At 39.9% G+C, this 9,871-nt stretch overlaps 2 protein-coding genes across 4 annotated transcripts in view; both read right to left on the bottom strand.

Moving 5' to 3' along the window:
* LOC132993257 (actin, alpha skeletal muscle) overlaps positions 1-45 on the bottom strand; it is a 3,566-nt gene extending 3,521 nt beyond the window's left edge. The window contains exon 1 of the mRNA XM_061062984.1: positions 1-45. This exon is cut by the window's left edge and continues 81 nt beyond it. The gene's annotated coding sequence lies outside the window, so the exon portion shown is untranslated.
* An 8,729-nt stretch (positions 46-8,774) lies between these two features.
* The window catches only part of aqr (aquarius intron-binding spliceosomal factor), a 57,314-nt gene continuing 56,217 nt past the window's right edge, over positions 8,775-9,871 (bottom strand). For 2 of the 3 annotated variants that reach the window (XM_061062360.1, XM_061062359.1), the window contains exon 37: positions 8,775-9,422. The gene's annotated coding sequence lies outside the window, so the exon portion shown is untranslated. The remainder of the gene's footprint in view (positions 9,423-9,871) is intronic. The other variant, XM_061062361.1, reaches the window with a different exon arrangement.

Raw genomic sequence — 9,871 nt, 5'->3', positions numbered from 1 at the left:
CAAGTGTCCGTGAGAGGGGGCCGAGCAGTGCGACCCCTTCTCCATATTTGGTCGCTCATTGACAACAGCAGCTCCATGAATGGCATCAAAAGGGCCGGGAACTCCCGCGCGCACAGCTGTGCCTGCCGCGCATGCGTGGAGGAGAGACAATGACAGGCTTCCTTTTGATCTCTTCTCCATCGATCCACCAAAACATTAGAATTCATGAAGTTGAACTGAAGCTTCTCTGAATACCCCAAAAACAGGGTTAACAGAAATCTATTTAGGTATCTTTAAAAAAAAAAAAATAATTTCTGTGTTATCTGTGTTTCTGTAAAGGTCTCTTAAACACACAGGAGTTTAAACTGGCAGGACACATGTAGGTCTCATCAGCAGCAAATGGAGAGGCACTTGTGTCACACAGCTGGTGTCAGCGGCTGTTTGACTCCATTAGAAGCTCCACATATGAGAGGGGGGAAGCCTCTGCTGCAGACCAAACATTCCCATGTTATTACACCTAATAGCCCCTCCCCCTCCCCCACTTATTAAAAGCCATCTTATTACATTTCATGACAAGCCTGCACACATTCTCATACACAAAAAGTAGCTGGACTTGTCATATGGCAAAGGAAAATATGTTTTTTGCGGATGCATTCACATATTTCATAAAATCAAGTATTATCAATCTTTATAATGAGCAGCATTGATGATTTTGTATGTTTGGCCACACATCATGCTGTGTCCACTTAGGGAACATTAAAAAAAAATCATGCTTTAGCTCAAGGTTGTCCATTAGTTTTTTCTGCTTTGAATGTAGCAGACAGTTGAACTAGAGCACACAATATGCAGGTAACTCTGTCTTACAGGAAGAATGACTTTTGCTTCAATATGAAAGGTTATAGAAATATATTGTATTCATTCTCTCTGGCATATTTCTGTTCCTCTGTCTGAGCACATAATGCTACCTCAGACACCAGCCACTGGTCTGGTAATTATCTTTTTTATGCAACCGAAGTCAAGGTAATGTATTCTTCCCTGTAAGAAAACCTTGACAGATAAATCCAAAGCAATGTTAATACAATGTGTTGTTCCCTACATCAGGACAATAAGCTAAAAGGAACATCTCCTGTTGTGACACATGCCATATTCTTTCTTTAGTCCTGCACAGAGGGAAGAAGAAGACTCAGGGAATGACATCGGCCGTTTGCTTGAAAGGGACGGCGAGCGAGCTCTGAAGGCTGTGAAACAAACACTAGCTAAGAGCAGTGGATGGTCCCACCACAAGGAGGACAAGACAAAAGGGCACAGCAAGCCATGAATCATATGCTGCTGTCACCCGACCCCGAGCCATAACCCTTCACTGTGTGACTCTTTGTTGGGCTCTTATGTAATGAATGGTAGGCTGAGGTCCTGCTTTAAGCATCCTTTTGCCCCAGTATTCAAATAATGCTAACATTTTATGACCGGAGCTTAACCTAGTCCGTCTGCCCAGAGAGCAACTGAGAGGACCACGAGGGAAAAGGTGGGCGACTGCTTTCAACACGACTTTGCCCCCGTGCCAGAATATTCGATTCCTATCAAATGTGGCTTTTCAGTGTCCTTTTCCATCCTGTATCAGGTGCCGTCGCTGCCAGCATGAGGGGCAAGGATGTATTTAAGGGTATTGTTAAGCTGTAAAATATTTGTTTTGATCGTTCTCATAGCACCCACGGGTGTGAGAGACTCATGCCAGTGCTTAGGATTAGACAGAGACACTTGGAGGCTGCTCAAACAGCCCTGTAGTGTGACTTTCCCTTCACTGAGATGAAATCATCATGGCCTACCTACAACCCGACCCCTCAGGAGCTTTACCTCATTACTCAGCTGTGGAAATGAGATAATAACGACAAACCTGCCTAGAACACACAAAAAGAAAACATTGATTTTTTTTTTTTGTGGGAATTTCACATCATAAAAAGAGAACAACCCCTTTAACAGAACCCTGAGGGGAGTCATTTGCCTGATGCAGGCATGGTTTTGTACCGAAATCAATAATGAGTACATATATAGGATGTTCCTGCGCTGGAATGTAGCATTTTAGCTTTTCATCACAAACTCGCTCAATACAAACCGTCTGAAAGCACTTTGTTTTATCCAGCGTGGGGCATTTTTCTGTGCTAGAGCGTCAGGGGCCGTTTAAAGGTCAGAGCAGAGAGAAGACATATTGCTCTGTGAAAATTGGGTGTCCTCTCTCTGGCCTGGGTGCTGAATACTGAGTGACAAGCCGCTGGCTTATGTTGAAGTCCCCTGTTAGCACCTCAAAGGAGCACAGAGCTGGATCACTGTCAGTATGGCTGCAGATATCCTGCAAAAAAAAAAAATGTGCTCATTCATTACCACTGATACTTTGGACAGTAAGTCTCACTTTCCTGAATTTCACAGTTGAATGTTTTGTATATTATGAGTGTGTTATGTAAACGGCTCCAGGGCAACACGTGTCAAGACTTCACTAAAGAGACAGGCTTTGATTTTGGAAGACTACAGACTCATGAGCGGGTCAAGAAGAAGTTTTTATATGTTAATTATTTTTTACTTAGTATGATGAAACTCACTCAAAGAAAATGCAACAACATCAATATTCAAGGAAAGGAAATATGTCACAATCATTTTTAATTAAATGAAGAAAGTTTCATGCAACACAAGGGCTGCAACCAACAATTATTTTATTTTTCAGTTGTTTTTTCATCATTTATATTCAACGTTAAAACTACAAATGTTTAAAAAAAAAAAGCGACTTAATACTTAAATCATTTTTTTGTCTACAAACTGTCAAAAACCGAGACATGCATTTAATATCTACAATAAAACAGAAATCTTACATTTAAAGAAAAACAAAAACTTTTTCTTTTGCCATTTCAGAATTAAAAAATATAAATTTCACATTTTATTTGTTGGCCTGAGAGAAGAGTTGATCTATTAAAGTGTGATTCTTATTTTTTTTTTTTGCCAAATGCTGAAATGCATCATGTTGCACACTTTCTTTAACTAGCAACATTTATTACCCCATTTTTATTTTACCCTGAAAAATGAGTTTTTTAATAATATAATTTCCATTTCAAAGCCTCATTGAAACTTAGATAGGAATAAAATTATGTTCTTTATAACGGCTTGTATCTGAACTTTAACCCTTTTTGAGCTGCTGACTCTTTGTTGTCATAGCAACAACAAACATCTTCATAACAAGGGCAGGTATTGATTGTTAGTTGTAATTCTTGGGCTCGTTTATTTATGTTTCGACTGCATTATCTTTACTCATTTAAATAAGTAAACCTCATTTAAGGAAGACATAGCTTAATTATTTGATTTTTAAAAATCTATTTTTTTTACATAAACAATTTGAAATATTTCATACACTATACAATCTCAAGTGATCCAACACAACAGCTCTGCCATGAATTCCACTTTTACAAACCGTATAATGTTGTAGTTTAAGTCGCTGTAAAACATTGAGGTCAATATGAGTTGAATTAGAAATACATGAAAGATGTTTCTAAACTTCTTCCCTTTCTTTTTAAATGAGATTGACAAAATAGGGAGAACCTCTCAGTATAATGAAGTGTAGTTCAACCCCACTGCAAACTGAAATCTCAAAGGTAAAGATGTAGTTAAATGAATCATAACTCGGGCAGAACGTATGGGTCGTAGTGAATCACATTAAAACAATCTCATGTAGATTATTTCTAAACACACTGACTGAAACAAGCTTTTAAAGCGTCTTTCATATTTGAGATGTTAATGTCGAACTTCTCTAAGATAACTTGAGCCCCCAATTTCACCCCCCAAAATTAAAGTGGGCGTGGCCTCAGTGTCCTCGATGCTTACTTTAGTCAACAATGACTGGAATCACAAAATTAGCCGAGCCTTAACCCTCAACAAAAACAAAATGAAATGTTTCTCCTGAGGAAACTGTAAACCAGATCTTCCTCTTGCACACTGGTGAAGTGGCCCATTTTGAGGCCTTGCAAACTGTGATTTCCTCGCTCAGCCATTTAACAGTGAACCCACCCACCTTGCGTGTCTGTGTGTGTATGTGAGGGTGAAATTACAGAGCAGTAGGTGGTTAATTGAACAGGGAGGCCTATACTTTTGCTCCATCTTTCTCCCCCCCACGTCTTCTCTTCCTAGCTCCCAGGTCTCCTTGCAGCCAATAGGAGCAGACTTTTTCCAACGCCAGTCTCAGACCATGATGAAAAATTCACCAGCTTGTGTCTCTCTACCCTCTCTCTCTCTCTCTCTCTCTCTCTCTCTCTCCCTCAGTGCCACACTGTCAGCTTGGCTTCAAGGCCTATCGCCTGCTGTGCTCCTGTGCCAAGACTTCTGGGAGGAAAAAAAAACAGGAAAAAGTTGAACTAAAATCAGGCGATTTCTTTTTTTTTTCTTTCTTTTTTGGCAAGTGGCGTCTATCCTCAGGATGTTTGGGAACAGAGCTGGGCTGACAAAAAAAGCAATCTAACTGGGTCTCATATGACACTCGAATAAATATTGCAACACACATTCGGGCATTGGCCACCTCATTTTTTATAAAATGAATTTGTCTCAGATTACAGCCCGCATTGGAATGAGTTTTTGTCACCATATGCATCACTTCACTGAGAGGGCTGGAAAATGAGGTTAAAAAGCGCTTTTGGATTGGAAATGAAATATTCATGAATCAAATTTGAATAAGCTACAAAATAGACAGCTACCCAGATTTGTAGGTAGGCTGCTCAGCAAGAGTATTTTGGAAAGTCTTTATTGGGGTGCCTAAGTATTGAATCCGGAGCTATTTTGGTGTTGTCTGGGAAAGCACAGAACCAGTCAGGACTGATAGGAGAGTTTTAGGCAAGGTACCCAAACACCTTGCCTGAAAAAAAAGTCCAGCTAAATAGGCTCTGATCGCCTTGCATATTTTCAAACTGTTCAAGTGAGCTTTTAAAGCAGTAAGATATAAGTAAGTCCAACATGATGGCTTTTTTTTTTTTTGCAATAATCATCCACCCTTTTTACTGTTAGGAAGTCAAATCTGCCCCAGCCTTGAAAGAGAATCCCTCCTTAGGGATCAATAAAGTCATTTTTAAGTGTTGCACAGTTTGTCTCCAGTGAACACCTCGGCTGTACAATGTGCCATCCAGTTTCTGCTCTGTAGCTCCCTGTATCACCTCGTCTGGTCCTTTTGACTTTCCCTTTGAACTTTCAATGTGTTTCAAGTTTTCCTATTCGTCTGAGTCTTCGTCTTCAAAAGTGTGCTGCAAGATAAAAGTAGTGAAGGTGCACACTTCAGTCAACATCGGAGGAAACACACTGAACTTGTAAAGTAAGTCTTCCAAGTGAGAATCAAAAGTCCGTCCGTCCGTCTATCTATCTACAAATATGTCAGTTATAATTTATATGTCAATCTGGAGATAACACAAATACGATCAAACAATTTCCTCCACTGAGCTGTGAGTCTTTTTTTGTTGTCTTTTCAGAAAACGATCCACGCCCTGTGCACGCATACCGACCCCTGACCTTAAAGCTGTGAAGCCACACGGACCCTCTCTGAAACGCTGCAACAAAAGGTGACCTAATGTCGCTTAATTAGTGCCAGATGCAAAAGGTAATTTACCTTGATATGCCTCTCAAATATTTGGTAAGCACAAACTTTTCCCCCCCCGCCCTCCCCTGTTTGTCATGATAGCCCCGAGCACAGTCATGTGTTGTGAGTCACAGAGGTTGAAACTAACAACAAGCTTTAAAGAAATAGAATGAAACTGAACCTGATCCCCCTCTGAGACTCTACATGGTGTAATTGAGTGGACCTCACCTGCCTTAAGGTGGATTTAAAGTGTCATGGCAGTTGATCTGAGATTTTTTTTAAAAAGAGGGAAAGACGGCATAGAGAACATCTGATTACAACAGTTAAACAAAGAAAACACACATGAATGTGATAAAGAGATTATAAGCGTACGATCATAAGCTTTAAAATAAATCATGGTTGAAGAAATAGGTTGATGTTTCTGTAAATTATTAATTCATTTGATTTCTTGTTGAGAATCAGGTGACAAGAGACAGCTAACAGGCCGTCCACTTAGCTTAGCGTCAAGACCGAAAACGAGGGGAAATAGAGACTTAGTTCTGTCTCTCCGAGGCAAGAGAAAAAAAAATCTCCTACCACTTCCTCTTAACATTACAAGGATATTATATGTTGGTTTATTTAACCATCACTTGTTCCCTTTAACTCTTTTTGTGTGAGGTCAAAAAAGGTTAAACTGAATGGTAGCTGCACTAGCTTCACGTTTAGCACACAGACAGACATGAGAGTGTTGTACGTTTTGTTATCTAACTCTGGGCATGAGAGCTTGTAGCTGGCATATTTACAGAACAGTTATTTTCAGAAAGAGACTTTAAATATGTTTTTGCCACAAGCATACTTAAAAAAAAACACACGAAGCAAACATAACTATCTTTAAAATTGAGTTATTATACGGCTTCGTTGCCATGACGACAAACATGTAATTTACAAAGAGTCATCAATAAATTATCATCCACAGGCAATGAGAGGGTTTCTTAAGATTTCACTTACCCTTTCCTTCCAGAATCATCCCAGTGTTCATCTCCATGGTGATAAATGGAATCATGAAAGTGACATTTTTAATGTTATAATGTTACCCTAATCAAATATTCAGGGGCGTGTCTAGAAGGGCCCCAAAAATCCTAAATGATGATTGGCTATTTGCCTTGTCAGAGGCAGGACATTTCTTAACACAACAATTCTGGCTTTTTGTGCAACATGCTGCAAGTAATATTATTTGTATGTAAATGTAAGATATTATTTTATGTTCTTTAATAAATGCCCAGCATATCAGTTGTATAAGACAGGTGCATTACACTGTATTGTAATAAACTAATTAGCATTTTTTCCGCTACTGAAACATTGCCCATAAGTGTATTTTGCAAGTTAGACAATTTGCACATTTTTGAAATCAGTTTTTGATTAGTTTAAATTATGACTTGTTTTTTATCCTTAAAGAAGTAGGCCAAGAAGATATATGTTTCCACTCTCAGGTAACATAACAGTAGGGTAGATTAGTGGTGTTACAAAGGGTAAATAAATTAGATTTTTGTGCACGCATGTGTGGAAGTAACACGTTAGGCCACCCCTGCATAAGTCAGTTGGGCCACCCCAGTCAGAGAAGCCCGGACACGCCCCTGTGAATGTTGAATGGCATGTTCGGAAACATTTGTTGAAGTTGTCCGTCTATAAAACTTCGTTTTGTTTCAACAACACCTCATCCATCTCGATGGATCCATTTTGAAGTATTATTGCTCTCAGTTAAACTGTCAAACATCATCCTCTGGAATATTTGTGTTGTTAGCATCATCCCTCTGCCTCTACCCTCCTCCTCCTTCCATGCCCAGTAAAAAATGATCTGAATAATTTGCTCTCTGCACATAGTGCTGTGTAATAGTTAAACATTCAAGCTCTTCACTGAGAACTTTTCACCCTCTCCTCTGGGTGTTGGCTTTCAAAATTTATGCAGGCATGAAACCCATAATGTCAAAACTTCAGAACCGCATTACGGCCCTTTGAGCCACAGCATCAAACTTCTTCAGAGCATTTTTTTTAGTGTATAAACTTTTCAATCTTTACTTAAGAAGCTTACTTTCAAAGGTTCAAGTCTCAGGGTAAAAAACAGAGGCTCAACCTTTCAGTCCAGAAGTTAAAACTTTCAGAACAAGTTTAAAGCCCAGCTGCAGTCTTTAACCACTTCATTACTTTTTTTTCATTATTAGAAACAAAGACTCAAAAACAAGCAGCATTAAAACCATTCCAGCCACAGAGTCCCACCAGTCAAGACACTATCTGAAAGTTTCAAGAACTTGGCACTCCATATCCCAGAGTCAGCTCAGTCGTTTCCCTTTCACACTGTTTTCTGAGTGCTCTTCAATCTTTTGCTGACTGCTGACAGAAGCACTCCTAAACTTTGTGAAACTATCTTAGTTTGGTTCCAGTAAACACACACACATCTATATAAATACTAAAGCATATACAGTAGTTTATTTTAGCTGAGTTTTACCTGGAAAAGGATCCTTTATGTTTCCACAGAATAAAACAACAACTTGTGCCAAGATCTTTTTCAACAAGAGACAGAGCAGACGAGATTCAGGTTTGTGTTTTGTGTTTTAAAAAGAGAGAACAAATTCAACTTTTTTTTAAAGAAATAGTCATGGATTATAATATTCTTGTGGGTCAACTTTTCAATGTGAAAATCCGGGAGAATCACATCTCTGTTGACTGTAGTAGAGCACCTGCACGGCACCAAAATACTGTTTGCCAAATGAAGCATCTAGCAAGCAAACATATCAGAGCATTTAGCCGCTTAAGAGCCTTAAGATTGTTCTTTAAAGAGCTGGTTGAGATGAACACAGAGCTAAAAGAATGAGACTTTTAGTCATAATTTGAGGTTTAAAACGTCATGTCAATCACTGTAAAATACTACAAATGTTTGTCTGCTGCCACCAATTGGCCAACAATATTGTAACAAAGCTTGAAGTGTTTGATGGCTTCATATGAGTGGTGTATTACTGGGTAGAAATTACTCGGCTCACTGTCGGAGAATGATATCACTGCCTTCCTTGATTCCTCTTTTACAAGAACAAGCGGGTAAACAAAATTTGAGGGAAATCAGAAATGCATGTGTTCATATCTCCAGAGCTCTGGCTCTATTTACCTTCAGCTCAATATCTTAAAACATGGAAATACTGTACACAATAAGTCAGTCGACAAACACAGAGGGCAAGTTCAAAGCAGTTTTAATCGCATTAAAAGTTTCCATACAGTCATTTACAAGTCTGAGCATTTCCATTGTTAAATTGCCATTTTAACTCTTATCTTCTTCTTGCAGTGTCATCGTGAATTAAACACCAAACACAGACCATGAACACAAAGCCTATTTCCTTCCTGACAAACCCACACAAAATTGAAATCCATGGTTAATTATGTGTTAACAAAACGAGTGGAATCCATTTTCCGGACCTTCCGGACCTTATTGTTACATAAGCTGGTAAACATTAAAAAAAAGTTTCTCACTTTATTTAGCACCACGCAGCTCAGGATACCTCCACATAATAAAAAACCCTCCTCAAAGTGAAAGGGCTTTTCTCTGTAGATGAGCCACTATCAGCCTTCCGTCTCTTGCCATGGCCTCTCCTGATTGATCTCAATACAAAGGCTTGGAGTGCCTCATGTTATTGGCGCAGGTCCGGCCCAGGTTGGCCCCCACCAGGAGCAGATCGGAGAATCGGTCCAGGCCGAGGCAGGTGGTGAGGGGGCTGATGAGGCCGTAGAGGGCCCCGAAGAGGATTGCGAGGGGCCAGCCGATGTGAATCAGAATCACCAGCCAGAGTATGCACCAGCAACAAGACCCGCAACTGGCCATCCTAGACTGAGGGGAGAGAGAGAAAGATGAAAGTTTATCAAAGTGGACTTCAGCATGCTCTGCAAAGCCAAACGCTTCAACTGGAGGTTTTCAGACGAAGAAGCTAAAAGTGGTTATCAGACTTTTTCCACACATGCACTCCTGAGAAATTCTACAAGATCTTAGGATAGGCCGTCACCCTTCACAGTGTCAACGAACGAGTGGTCAAGAAAAAAGCCATGAAGCAGAAAAGAGTACGAGTCTGCTTCACGACAGCACCATCGCACTGATCGCTGACAGGCTGTGTCATAACTGAGTCATCACTTGTGGGGAATTTTCCTGATTAACTTCTGTGTTCACACATCAGCTCAAAGGGACCACACCTGGACATTTTATTAGGTCGCTGGAAAGAAAACTCGGGGTGAAAAAATTGCCCGTTTGCGTTCACACATGCAGCCCACCCTGAAAAATGTGGG

The sequence above is a fragment of the Labrus mixtus genome, chromosome 18 (assembly GCF_963584025.1).
Source record: "Labrus mixtus chromosome 18, fLabMix1.1, whole genome shotgun sequence".
NCBI classification, from domain to species: Eukaryota; Metazoa; Chordata; class Actinopteri; order Labriformes; family Labridae; genus Labrus; species Labrus mixtus.
This window is presented reverse-complemented; position numbering and strand designations above follow the sequence as displayed.